Source organism: Cyrtonyx montezumae, unplaced genomic scaffold, assembly GCF_038088225.1.
Source record: "Cyrtonyx montezumae isolate F1298 unplaced genomic scaffold, pur_monq_1.0 scaffold_8, whole genome shotgun sequence".
Taxonomy (NCBI): Eukaryota; Metazoa; Chordata; class Aves; order Galliformes; family Odontophoridae; genus Cyrtonyx; species Cyrtonyx montezumae.
This window is the reverse complement of record NW_027072089.1, coordinates 113077267-113089764: the sequence shown is the minus strand read 5'-3', so window position 1 is coordinate 113089764 and position 12498 is coordinate 113077267. Positions and strand designations below refer to the sequence as shown.

At 42.4% G+C, this 12498-nt stretch overlaps 1 protein-coding gene across 5 annotated transcripts in view; it reads right to left on the bottom strand.

Moving 5' to 3' along the window:
- HYCC1 (hyccin PI4KA lipid kinase complex subunit 1) overlaps positions 1 to 9733 on the bottom strand; it is a 42075-nt gene extending 32342 nt beyond the window's left edge. For 3 of the 5 annotated variants that reach the window (XM_065753514.1, XM_065753519.1, XM_065753518.1), the window contains exons 1-2: positions 9684 to 9733; positions 9257 to 9318 (exon numbers count right to left, since the gene is read on the bottom strand). The gene's annotated coding sequence lies outside the window, so the exon portion shown is untranslated. Of the gene's footprint in view, positions 1 to 5260; positions 5918 to 9256; positions 9319 to 9683 lie in introns of those variants that run through there. The other 2 variants (XM_065753516.1, XM_065753515.1) reach the window with 2 other exon arrangements.
- Positions 9734 to 12498: the final 2765 nt, after the last annotated feature.

Below are 12498 nucleotides of genomic sequence, written 5' to 3'. Positions count from 1 at the left end.
GTACTTTCCCATGCAAACACTGTTCTTCCAATCTTTAAAAGGAAAAAGGTAGATATAAACAGCCTAAGCCTTGTACAAAATAAGAAAACTGGTCAAAAAAAATATTGTCTTAAACTACACCTTTAGTTATTCTGGTATAATAGTCATTCGTTTCATATACACAAAGAAAAATGAAAGTAATAACTACATGGATCATAAGGAAAGAGCTCAAATTAGGGCAGCGTTAAAGGGTGTATAACCGAAGCTCAACCAAACAACTGAAATGACAAAGAGAATTATGTGAAAGGGAACAGTGTGCTAATACTACTGAAGTCACCTAATCCACACAGGTTTTCCAGGTTCTGCTCTAGCCAGAGAATTTCACAATATTAAAATTAAGGTATTATCTTCATTCTCCGAGAGGACTGAAAAGCTTTAGAAAATTTATCTGCTTTTCTTATGTGTCAGCACTGCTTTATCTTATGTCAAGAGTAATATCACAGTACATGACCCAGGGCTCTCACCACCTCTGTAAGGGAATACAGTACTGCAGAAGTTATCCACATACAAGAAGAATTCTCCACCCAACTCAAAACAAAGCAAAGCTACTGTTCCCACAGATCCTCTTTCCTCTAAGCCCTAAGAATGCTACATCATGATGAAGCCAGAGGTATCCCTCAAGCCCTAAAAACAAATTCGAAGTGGTGAAGTAGAATAAAATAATGCAGAGAGAATAATCATGTTACAGCTGTTGTTTTAGTGCCACATGCAAGCCTGGAACCACCAACCAAAAGCCTTGATAAAAGCACTAATCACTATTTTGCTGGCAATTCCATGACTTCTAGTTACCTTCTTTGCATCATCAAACTTCAGTGCTACTGTAGTTTGCCTTTACAAATAGCTGCTCATTTCATCTAGCTGTGTGTAAAGTCCGTTTGTTGCTAATTTTGAACAGAAGTTTCCTTCCTGTGAAAACTGTAAGTCACCTCCAATTAGCTCCTTTGAAAGAGATCAAACAGAAAGGTGTCAGATAATTCAACAGTCATGAAAAGACCGTCGATGTAATGAGCACATAAGCAGACACTGCACAACAGCTTGAACACGGCCTAAAAAGCACGGAGAGTACTGAGCTGGGGCTGTGCTCAGCATCAGCTGTTAAAGGCACAATTCCAACACCTTCTAGCATAACAGAATAGTTATGATAGAAGAAAGCTAGAGAGTGTACCTAGCAAAGAGTTAAGCAGTGGTTCTTACCAACAGAAAGACTCAGCTCACAAGGGGCAGGAGTCAGAGCGAGGTTTTCACCCTCCACTCCTCAGCAGCAACCTTAAGAAGGCAACACTTGGCCAAAATCTCCTGGTTGTCCTTGTTCAGAGCATGATTTCAGGAGATTCTGCCCATTTCCAACTCCAGTCTACACAGATGCTCCTTGCCTAATTTGAAAGGCAGAGATGCCTACCTACAAACCAACAAAGGCCATACACAAGCTACAGGAAGCTGCATTTCACCAGAAGAGAGCTACATAACACTAAGAACAGTATCAGGATTTTGTTTGCTTGAAGTGGTTGATGATCGCTCCCCATTAAATTACAGTACTCATTAATAAATGTACAAATCATTATGTTAAATAGCTTCAGGAAAAGTGCCCTTTATTTCCCCCATCCTCTCCCAGCAGTTTTCTCATTCTTCCTCCTCATTTCTTCCCTGCTAAAAACTGTACACATTCATTTGAACAATATTTCCCAGCACCTAAAAATGACTTCACCTATTTTATGCACTTTATAAATATCAGAAAAGCATTACTTCTTTATCTTTTTTTAATGTAACAGGAGAACCCCATATTTCTGCTCTACTCAGAACTTGATATATCTATCACACAAAACACTATTACCATACCTAAGTTCAATGTTATACTACAGCATATGAGCAACCTGAGGTCTCTTGACCATTTCCCATCCTGTACTTCTTGCTTTTTAAAGCAGAAAAAAAAAGGTATTCTTTGTTATATAGGTTAGGAATTCTTCTAGAGAGACTCTTGAAGAACTCCTGCACAGATTCCCATGGTAAATTGCCTCACCAAGTGTCCTGCCATGGTTCCAATGACATAAAGATGGAAAGCTTCTAGAGAATTTACACTGATACCACTCAGGTAGCAGAAAATAGTTTGAGATTTTCAAAATAAATAACAGAACACACATTCAGTTTTTCTTTTCCCATTACCTTTATTTCAATGCTCATTAAATTTCAGATGTCTTCTGCTCAAGAGAGCTCTAGCATACCTGGTGTTTCTAGAATAAGTGGTCGGTACTTTAAGGGTTGGTTACAAATTCAGAGCCCTAGTCTAGAGCACAGACTTTGGGATATAGTCTAATGAACACATCTGCTGACTAAAAACAAAGCAGCAAAAATTTGTTTCCATAATAATCGCAAGTCTATGGACTTCAACTTGTAAAAAGAATGCACTAAATCATGTTCCAAGAGACAAATGAAAAATCATTTGAACTGCAGATGCAATTATGACAATGCATGGAAATTGGTCATTGACTACACAAAATTTGGGACACAGTGGACTCAAATGAACCAGAGCTGAACAACATCAGGACAGCTTAATAGCCCTAGGAAGGGAAACATTACGTTCATGAACATTGTCAAACCCATGGCAAAGAGGAGTTGCAATGAAACAAGAGCAAAACAAGCTATCACATGAGAGGAAATTATAGATAACAAAATAAAAATAAATGAGTGACCGGTCACTTTTCAAACAGTATGACGTTATTTTCAGGGAGAAGAGTATAATTCCACAATGCAAAATGACTGTATCCCCATCATCTAAAACAAGCAACATTTGAGGAACCTCTTAAAGGGTAAATGTGGTATCATCTGGTTCCTGTTGGTTTCATCACCTGGTTAACTTCCTATTCACATTTTTCAAGCTCTTTGATTACTGGGCAAGCAGGAACTTCATGTAAGGGTTTCTCCTCCCTCTGATGTCAAACATACTCACTCCTTACAAAGTAAGTAAATTTATACGGGACTTTTAACTTCACAGTGCTGAAAAGTAGCTACAAATGGTTAAATGATTCAGCTCTTGTCACTGTTTCATGGGAATACAGCTGAAATATCATCTGTTGCTTTACCAGAATACAACAAAGCATCCAGGACATTTTTAAATATCACCAAAACAGGGATGAATCAAAGATTTCAATGAATACCCTAAGGAATAAATGTGTATGCACACGGAACTGCACAGTTCAGAGGTCTTCATCATGTTAGAGATTGGCTGAGTAGATTACCAAGTGCTGCAAGAGTAGTTCTGCTACATTTGCACAAACAACTGAAAAAGCAACACAGTTTGAAATCAAGTGTAGAAAGTATCTTGACCGAGTTCAACCAAATCTAGCTGAACACAGAATCCAGATACTTCAAGTTGCATCATTAAATACCCCACAAAATAGATGTTTCTTTTAGTTATGTTTCACTACGTGAGGTGACAAAAGCAACTGCCTGAAATGTAGTGCTTCATGACAGCACAACAGTGTGGTGAAAATACCTGCCATTTACTGGCATTATGCAAAATGCTGCCGAGATCATAGGGGGAGAGAGAGAGAAACAGCCTGAATTTTTATTTCTCCTATAAGCTTCACAATTAAATGTAAAACGCTTCCTTCAGCAAGAGAGAAATTGGTAAATACTACCAATGCTCAAAAAGCTGCGTGAGCAGATGTACAGAATTACTTTCAAAAAGCTATCACATGCTCCTCTGGCTGTTGCAATGGGAATACAATTCAAAGCAGAGTAAGAGGCTCCTGCCTTTTTTTTTCCTTCCTCAGTCTGATATATAGAGTGAATATAACTGGGAGTGTGAGTGATGCAAGCAGAAAGACTACAGCCTAAAAGCATGGCTTGAAACAGTTGAATATTGTAGCACAACCTAAAGAGAGGCAAGAGGAAAGGCATTATCTTACCCAGGGAGGCAGTAACTGGCTCAGCCAGATGTGCTACTAACCACAAACTGTCCAACAGTCAGAATGTCACTGCCAAAATCCGGTGTAAAGTTACAGTAAGGAACATTAAACTGTTGCTTTTAATACTAAATACTAAGAGCTATGGAAGTCCCTTCCAGCACAAAATACATGAAATTGCAGTCCGGCTTTACAACCTATTTCACCGCTGGAAGAGTACTGCATAAATTCCTTCAGCCAGCAAGCACAGAGAAGAAAGATTACCATGGAACAAAGTTTCCAATTCTGTACCTGAAATTCTGTACCTGTATTTTCATCCTATAAAGACACACAGACATAATGTTAATATAGCATACCCAGGATGTCTTAAAGAATAGACTGCTTGAAAATATCCAAGTAACCTAATACTGAGAGGTGATATACATTAAGAAAACTATTAGAGGTTTTTAGTATTTATTAGGTCAACTTAAAGCAATTTCATATTCAAATAATTTCCTTCAATACAGGAAATACAATAGGATTAGAAAGAATTAAAGTCACCAAACAATTGTATTTAGGTGTGAGAACAGGATTCAAGTACTTGAAAACAAGCCACAGTGCTATAGAACAGCCCTGTCCACTAACCAGGCATACACAAAGAAGACCTTCTATTATCCGAAACTAGCTTGCATATAACACTCAGTGCTAGACAGCTTAATTAGTGAGTATTGGACTTAATACTCCAGCTCCAATAAAAAAAATATTTCCACAAGAATCTATTCAGTTTTGCACAAAGCACGCATTTAAAGTAATATAAAGTAAAAAGCAATGGGCTTCTTCCCCACTTTTAGAAAAGGAAATTAAAAAAAAAGATTGAAATAAAATACAGTAATGGTACTGAACTGTGGTGTTTAGTACTAACAAAAATATGAAGGCTGTATGCACCGTACAGCGGGTTGAAGTGAACACCTTGCAGGAGCATAAATATTTATCAAGTGCAAACAGCAGGAAACCTTAGGAGACAGCATGGCTTGAAGCACTCAAGCGAGTTAATTAGTATCCAGTGCAGCTTCAGAGCGTGCTATGCTACTTTTAATTAAAGGTTAGCTTCCAAATAGGAAAAAAAAAAAAAAAGTAACAAAATGCAAAGGATACCTTATCTCTTACTTAAGAGAGCTGCCTTTAACAGCTATCAAAAGAACTCGAAATACACAACGTGTCTGCCACTAAATTTAGAAGAAGAGTGCTTCTTCCAATCACGATGGAAAGCAGACACTCAGTGACCTGTGCATCAGCCATGGGTGTGTTTCTACTGTTCAGCTACTATTGCTTTTACCTACATGTCTTTGTTACATTTTGTTTGCTGCACAGCGTTTCTTATCACACAGAGTTAGTGACGGAAGAACCCAAACCCACATCTGTTTTGGAGAGATAACCCATTTCCAATCTCCCTCTCAACAATCAGGTGACATGCAACCATTTCTTCCGCAACGCTGATCATTTAAAATAGGGTAGAAAATGTTTTCATGCATCCCCTCATTTTTCATGGCACCCTGCATAGACAAGAGCGATAATTACTGAGTGCGTATCTAAATCCCACACGCTTTATTCATTCCAGTTCTAATAAATAACACTCCTGGTAACAACTGTTTATTGAGAACACATTAAATTCGTGCACAGAGGCATCATAAACAGAGTCCTTCATCACACTGAAACAAGTGCAGCACCATTCTCCTGTTCCTGCCACTGAGACCGGGCTGCATTCAGACTATTCCAGCATTCACCCGAGCCCTCAGTCACGTTACTTTCATTCACAGCTCCCCAGTTGTTACCAAAGCATGCAAGTTCACGTGGGGATGCATCTAAAGAAATCACTGCACTAAGTCGCCTTAGCAGCCTAAGCCAACGTTCTATTTTTACTCGGTTGCTCTTGAACTTAGGCCTAATTAGGAAAAGGGCTTTGCAAAAGTTTTGCCAGATGTACAAGAAAACACGAGTTATGTGGTCTCAGACACTCAGAGCTTGTATCGTTGTGGGCTCTTTTAGGTGATTTTTTTTTATCTAAATCAGAAGGATTTGAGTATTCCTGCTAGCAAAGCTCCAACACTAATTTTGGTGGCACTCTAACCATGTTCAGCAAGGACTGACACAGAAGCAAAACCTTCAGCCTCAGGGAATACTTTTTCTTGAGTTTCACCAATGTTTTCAAATAACATCACATATTTTAACCATCAGTTACTTCTAAAGATAAACCTGAGAGCACACAGAAACACTTCGTCTTAAAAGCACGTGAGCATACTTAACATAACTTGTCTGTTATAAACACAGGGAGGATTCTGGTCAATGCAGGAGCTAAGAACACATCGTATTAGCATGCAGAGCTTGAGCACCCTATAATCTTTCAACAAACAGGGCTCTGCGGCCCTCTCACACAATTAGATCGTTTTTACATACCCAAGTACTTACTTTTCCTTCAACCATGGTGACCTGACACAGATTTCAGTCTTCATCCAGACTCTACTCTGTTATTACCTTCCAAGAGCATCCCAAGAAGCATTTCAAACACACTAACCCAATTTAAGATCCTAATTAACTTATGCTGATAAAACAGTGCTTTCATTCTAACACATTCTCTGCTCTCAAATGTGCATTTAATACTCCACCATTTCATTGCTGGTGACTGAGGTCAGCAAATGCTCCAGCAGGGCCATTCTTTTTGGAAAAATAAAATATACACACATTTTATATATGGAATTAAAGAAAAAATATCAGGCCTACAATTCTCCTTAGAGTTTAGGTGTTGGAGCTTTATTTATTTATACCCCCATAATGAAACAGATCAGCATCAGCAAATCAGAAGCTATAACTGTCAGGCAAACTATGAGATTACAGCACACTAACAAGAACTTTCATATACATCCTGTCATACCCAAACAAATACACTGAGAAGTACCGCATACAAAATGCAGGCCTTAAGCACATTGTATTTTCACAATACCACAAAAAAAAGTCTTGGAGGTTACACACAAGTCACTCCTGTGATCAAACTACTACACATCAGAAGACAAATACACATTTGCAGAGTCTTCAGATTGAGGTTTTTCTGTGTGCTTTTGGTTTCAGGTTTTTTGTTTTTTTGTTTTTTAAGCGTAAGAATTTTGGACTCTAGATCTCCTAACCTCAAAGACAACAGCACACACACACAGTGAAGGTCACATCATCAGGCTTCTCATTTCCTATACAGTGTATAGGATCTCCTGCTTAAACTTGATGACTATTACTTCTAGAAGACTGACTGCTTGATACCTGTTACTGTTGTACATAACACACGTGTAATCCCCACCTATGGTAACAAAGCCACCTGCATGAACCCCACAGCAGACTTAAGGATGAGCTTTGTACCCAGCCTCGCATGTGCTAGATACAAGGCACGCCTGCTCATGCTGAGAGGGCATTTGCCTAAATGAAGGCTTGGGAATGAAACCTGGTGATCCAGCTAACGGATTTAAAGCCTAAGCTGTTCCTGATAGAGGCTTTGTGCGTTTTCAGAGCACGCAGGTGATCTGAGTTTAAGACCTACTGCATTTTAATATTATCAACATTTAATCTTCATTCAACTTCCATTTGGAAGCCTTAAATATATAGAGCACTCCACAGGCTGTTGGTGTCAAAGGAAAGCCCAGAAACTGTGACTTTCCTCTTACAGATCACGCTGATTCTGCAAACTATGCATCTTCCACACAAACTGAAACAAACAACAAGGTCAATTGGGTCACGAATTGTGTATTTATCTTCTAATTAAATTAGCCAGCATTTGAAAGCTAACAGCAACAAGGTAAACACCCAGAATGAACGAGGCTGTTCTCACTTTTCACATACTAGTCATGGGTTAGAGAGAACCAAATACTTACCATAAGGTAAGCATTAACAAAAACGTATTTATTGATGTGAACATATAGGGAAAGTTTAAGACACCTGTGTTTTTTTGTTGGTTTTTTTGGCATTCAAAATAGCACATTAGCACATATTAAGAAAAAGACTAACTCTATGACTTACTATTAGGCTTGAAACAGTCATAAGATTGGTGTCAGTAGGAGGGCTCACAGCTTTGCACCAGCCCCATTGTGTTAAGTAAAATACAGATGACACATAGCATTTACAGGGCCTAGCCTGGCAATATGTTATGCTCATGCTTGTTTGCAATACAAGTCTTTACAAATTAGGATTCAAGTGACTTAACTATCCAGCTATGTCTGTGAACATGTCCACCATGGACTCATTCAAGTGAAAGAGAACCCTCCCAATCATCACTCTACAGCAGAAGTTCAGCATGATTTTTCTCATGAAAGCCTTCTTCCCTATGAGAAGTACTCTGAATAAAACATACCTCAAAACAACTCGATGCTGTAAGGAAGTGAACTGTTAAGATCATGCGAAGCAACACTGCAGCTCCTCAGAATTGTCACCCCTCTGTTCATCACAAAGATCAACACAGAAGAGCTAAGCTTCACAATTTGAAAGTATTATTTTCAAGTAGTCATCTTAGAAAATACACCCAAGAGCAAAGCCAGATGGATTCACCTCGACTTAGAAGTACATTGCTATAACTTAAAGTATCTCACTGATGAAAGTAAAATCGATTAACTTGACCGAGGTTCACAGCACCGCCTGCTTTTCACACAGAAAATAACTTGTTGGAAGATGATGAAGACAATAAATGCAGGGCATTGCCAGAGTGAAAGGCGTTTTGTGAAAAGCACAAGCACAAGCTTCTGAAAAGATGCTTTGTAGCATCTAGCTGCATTCTTGGAGGCAACAACTGCAGAGAAGTCTTTCAGATGCAATGAAATCCCATCCCCGACGCCGCTCTACACTTCACTCTGTAAAACTGTTCAGCAGTGCTATTTATCCCAGCTGCTTTTCGAAGAAACCCTGATGGCGAGATCTGAATTTGCAGCTGACAAGATTACTTAGCAGCAACCGCTTAATAGAGAGGTCAGTTTCGCTTACCTAAAGTCACCCTCCAGCAACTTTCGTTAAAACCGACCAGAGATCAGCACTGACGAATCACACACTCCTCGAGCGCACCAATCTTTCCCCTGGGAGAGGACAACTTCTCAGGAGCTCCCCAGAGACGGAGTTCGAACGGAAAGGGAAAAGCAGCAAACGTGACGCCCATCAGGACTACGGGGATCGCTCAGAGAAGCCCTGGGGCCGCTCGCTCCGCTTTTACCCCTCCGTTAGGACGCGGGCTTCAGCGGCCGCGACTCTGCGCGCTCCAAGTTGGGCAGCGAAGCCCGCGGCGTCCCGCAGGCAGCCCGTGCTTCCTACTCATCGACCGCAACCGCAGGCTCTCCGCGATGAGAACCGACGCGGCCGCCTCTTACATCCCCGCCCGCTGGAGTCGACGCCGACAGTGGAGAAAACAACACAGAAGGGACGCGTGAGAAGGGGCGCGGAGCAGCTCTGCCCCGGGCAGACCCGAACGCGGCAGCACAGCTCGCGGCCACGCAGCCGTGCCCCGCGGGGCAGCGCCTTTGTCTGCCCGCCCGCCACCCTCCGCTCCTCCCCGCCCGGCCTTTAACGGCAGCCCCAGGCGGGCACGCGGCGGACGAAGAGAAGAAGGAAGAGGAGGAGGCGCGCGGGACCGCCGGGCTCCCCACAGCCTCCGTTAGCTGCCCAGCGGCCGCCACGGTCCCACGCGGCGCCGGAGAGCCGCGCGGCGTTCAAAAGTTGGCCCGGCGGCAGCGTGCGGTTACTTACGCTCGGCCCGCCCGCCCCGCGGCGCCTCCACCGCCGCCGCTCACGAACTCTTCGCCCGCGGCGAGCGACGGCGCTCAGAGCGGGAGGTGACGGGCGGGCACCGCCCGAGCGGCCGCTGCCTGGCGGCGACGGCAGCCAATGGGCGGGCGGAGCGCGATGACGACAGCCAATGGGGCGGCAGAGCGGGGCGGACGGGTGCCCGCGCCCTCCTCCCTCCGAATGGGTGGTGCCGCCCCGCGAGAAGGGCGGGCGGCCCGCGGGGCTGCCAAGGCGCCTGGGGCGGTGTGAGGTTGAGCCGGGGTGAGTCCAGCAGCAGGCGACCGCCCACCCCACCGAGGAAGCGGCAGTCGGGAGAAGAATGCCGCCGAGACCCCGATCCGCGGGTCTGGCGCTCCGATGGGAGCAACTCGCGCCGAGCGGTCCCTGTGCCACGCGCTGCTGCCCTCGGGGCTGTGGCATCCTCGTGCCTCGCCACCCCGCGGCCCCTCTCGGTTATGAACGCTTCAGCCTTTTCTCCATTTTTCGCCGACTTACGCCTCGGACCACTCTGAAGAATTAACTTGAAATAAAGCAGAACGCAGTATAACGCGCTACTTTTTGTTTCAATTATAGCACAGTTCATATACACATTTCTTTCATGTTACGGTTTCTTTGCAGGCACGCTTTGAGAATTAAGTTTTAATCCTCAGAAGCGCATGCTTGTGATAAGCCTCAGAATTAATAAAGATTAAATTAATCAGTAATCTAATTGCCGTGTGGTGATGCTGTGGCGGCTGGCCAGTGTCAAATGCTGCGTGCTGACAGTGCCCGCACAGCACTCGGTGCTGCAGGGTATCCTTTGTGTGCTTTGTGTATCATGTTAATTCACTGACAATGAAATATATGGGTTACTTTCAGGGATCTTTTATAACACAAAGACAAGAAAATTGCTTTTAGAACATAAATGCCTTTCTCAACTCATTTCTCTTTGTGTTACTCCTACTGTTTTCATGGTCTAAATTCATCCTGGCATCAGTTTCTACAACAGTGGATAGGAAGGTCTGAAAAGAAAGATGGTGTTAGTTCCAACAAAGGTGTGAGGGAGCTTTGTTATTGTACTACAGCGTGATGAAGAGACAATTAAATGACAATCTCAGGAACAACTAAAGAGAATGTTAAGTGTGTTGGGTTTTTTTAACCTTACAAAGAACATCTGAATCAGAGCCAGAATGCTTAATGCTCTTTTCCCCTTCTGTTTATCATCAAGTTACAGAGTTGGGTTTTTTTGCTTCCCCACAACTTTCCACCAACAACAGTGCAGATCTAAGCAGCTCCCACCAGAATGCTTCCCAACTATTCCTAAGACCCTCATGGTTTCTGTGACCAATTATCTGCACTGCCAAACCAATTCAATTTAACACATGGGAGCAGCATGCGATGCAGCAATTCAAAAGGAGTTTAAACCCAATTTGTTAGCCTGTGTCCTCAGGCCTGGCATGTGTACAGCATCAGGAAGGAGAATGGGCACCACTGGGAACACCACATCCCAACACTGATGGGGGTTGTGACACAGATGACACACCAAATGACCCTGTTAGTTGCTGGAGATGTAGTGAGATCATGCTGCCATTAGTTATTAATGATACTGATGTGTGATAGTTCCAACAATTAGTAAAAGTAATGAATCACTCACAAATAGAAGGCAAACAACTCACTTGCAGCATATGAGATACACTGACAGTTCTGCAACTTCAAGTCCCGTTATCTGAAGAAAACAGTTCAGCTGGTATTCATTCAACAGATATTAATACTTAAATTACTGCAGTGCTTCAGGCATTCTTATGACATAAGCCTTAAATACTCTAAATGCTCCAAACTGCAGTACATCTTCTCTTCAGTAACTGCTGATAATTCTGTGCACAGAGGCACACTCCATTTACTCCCTTTCAGCCTTATGTTGTGGCAGCTTTCCCCCCCCATTAAAAATCTATTTCAAACTGTCCTCTAATGGGAGGGCTGCAAAGCACCCAAACTTTTGTTCCACTTCCCCAGCAGTCAGGGCAGCCCAGCGGTGTTTCAGAGTTTTTTGGGTTTTTTTTCCAGGAAGCAATTTCCTTTATATCTCTTCAAATATTCTCATTGCTCAGGAAAATAGTTTGGAACCTAAAAGTTCAGCCTATCTTGACTATTTCTGGTATGTGCTTTTCATTTTAAGTTCTTATATTTAGATTGCAAACTATAACAGAGTTGCTTGCCTCTTCAAAAATAGAAAACCTTGATAATACTTAACAACTGTAATCTCTGTCATATGACCATGTTTTTAAAGAGCAATTCAACATTAAAAAAAAAAAAACAAAAAACCAGCACATCTGGACACTGGGGAAAAAACAGCAGATATTTCCAGTCATCTGAGCTGACACCAAAGCTGTAGCTGTAAGACATCATGAAGGGTACTGTTTAGGGACAGAGACAGAACTCCAGAAGCAGTATTTGATGGGATCTCTGTCTCAGCCTTGCTGTGGCTGCATGCTGGTAGCACCTTTGCAGAGCAATCCAATTTCGGTCAGGGTGAAACAATGCTCATTTCAGAATGAGGAGCATCTTAGACTTTATTAGAAAATCAGCTATTATTGTCAACAACATCCAGCACTACCTCTGCTCTCCTAAAGAGCCTCTCACCAGGACCAGGGGCAAGCACCAAATCATCCTCCAAGTCAGAAGAGCTGTGAGAGCTTGGTAACAAAGGCAGAGCACTCTGGAAGCTCGAGGTATGACATCCTCCTTAAAAAAAGTTCCAGTAACTATGATACGTTAAGAGCCTGAAAAAAAAATACAG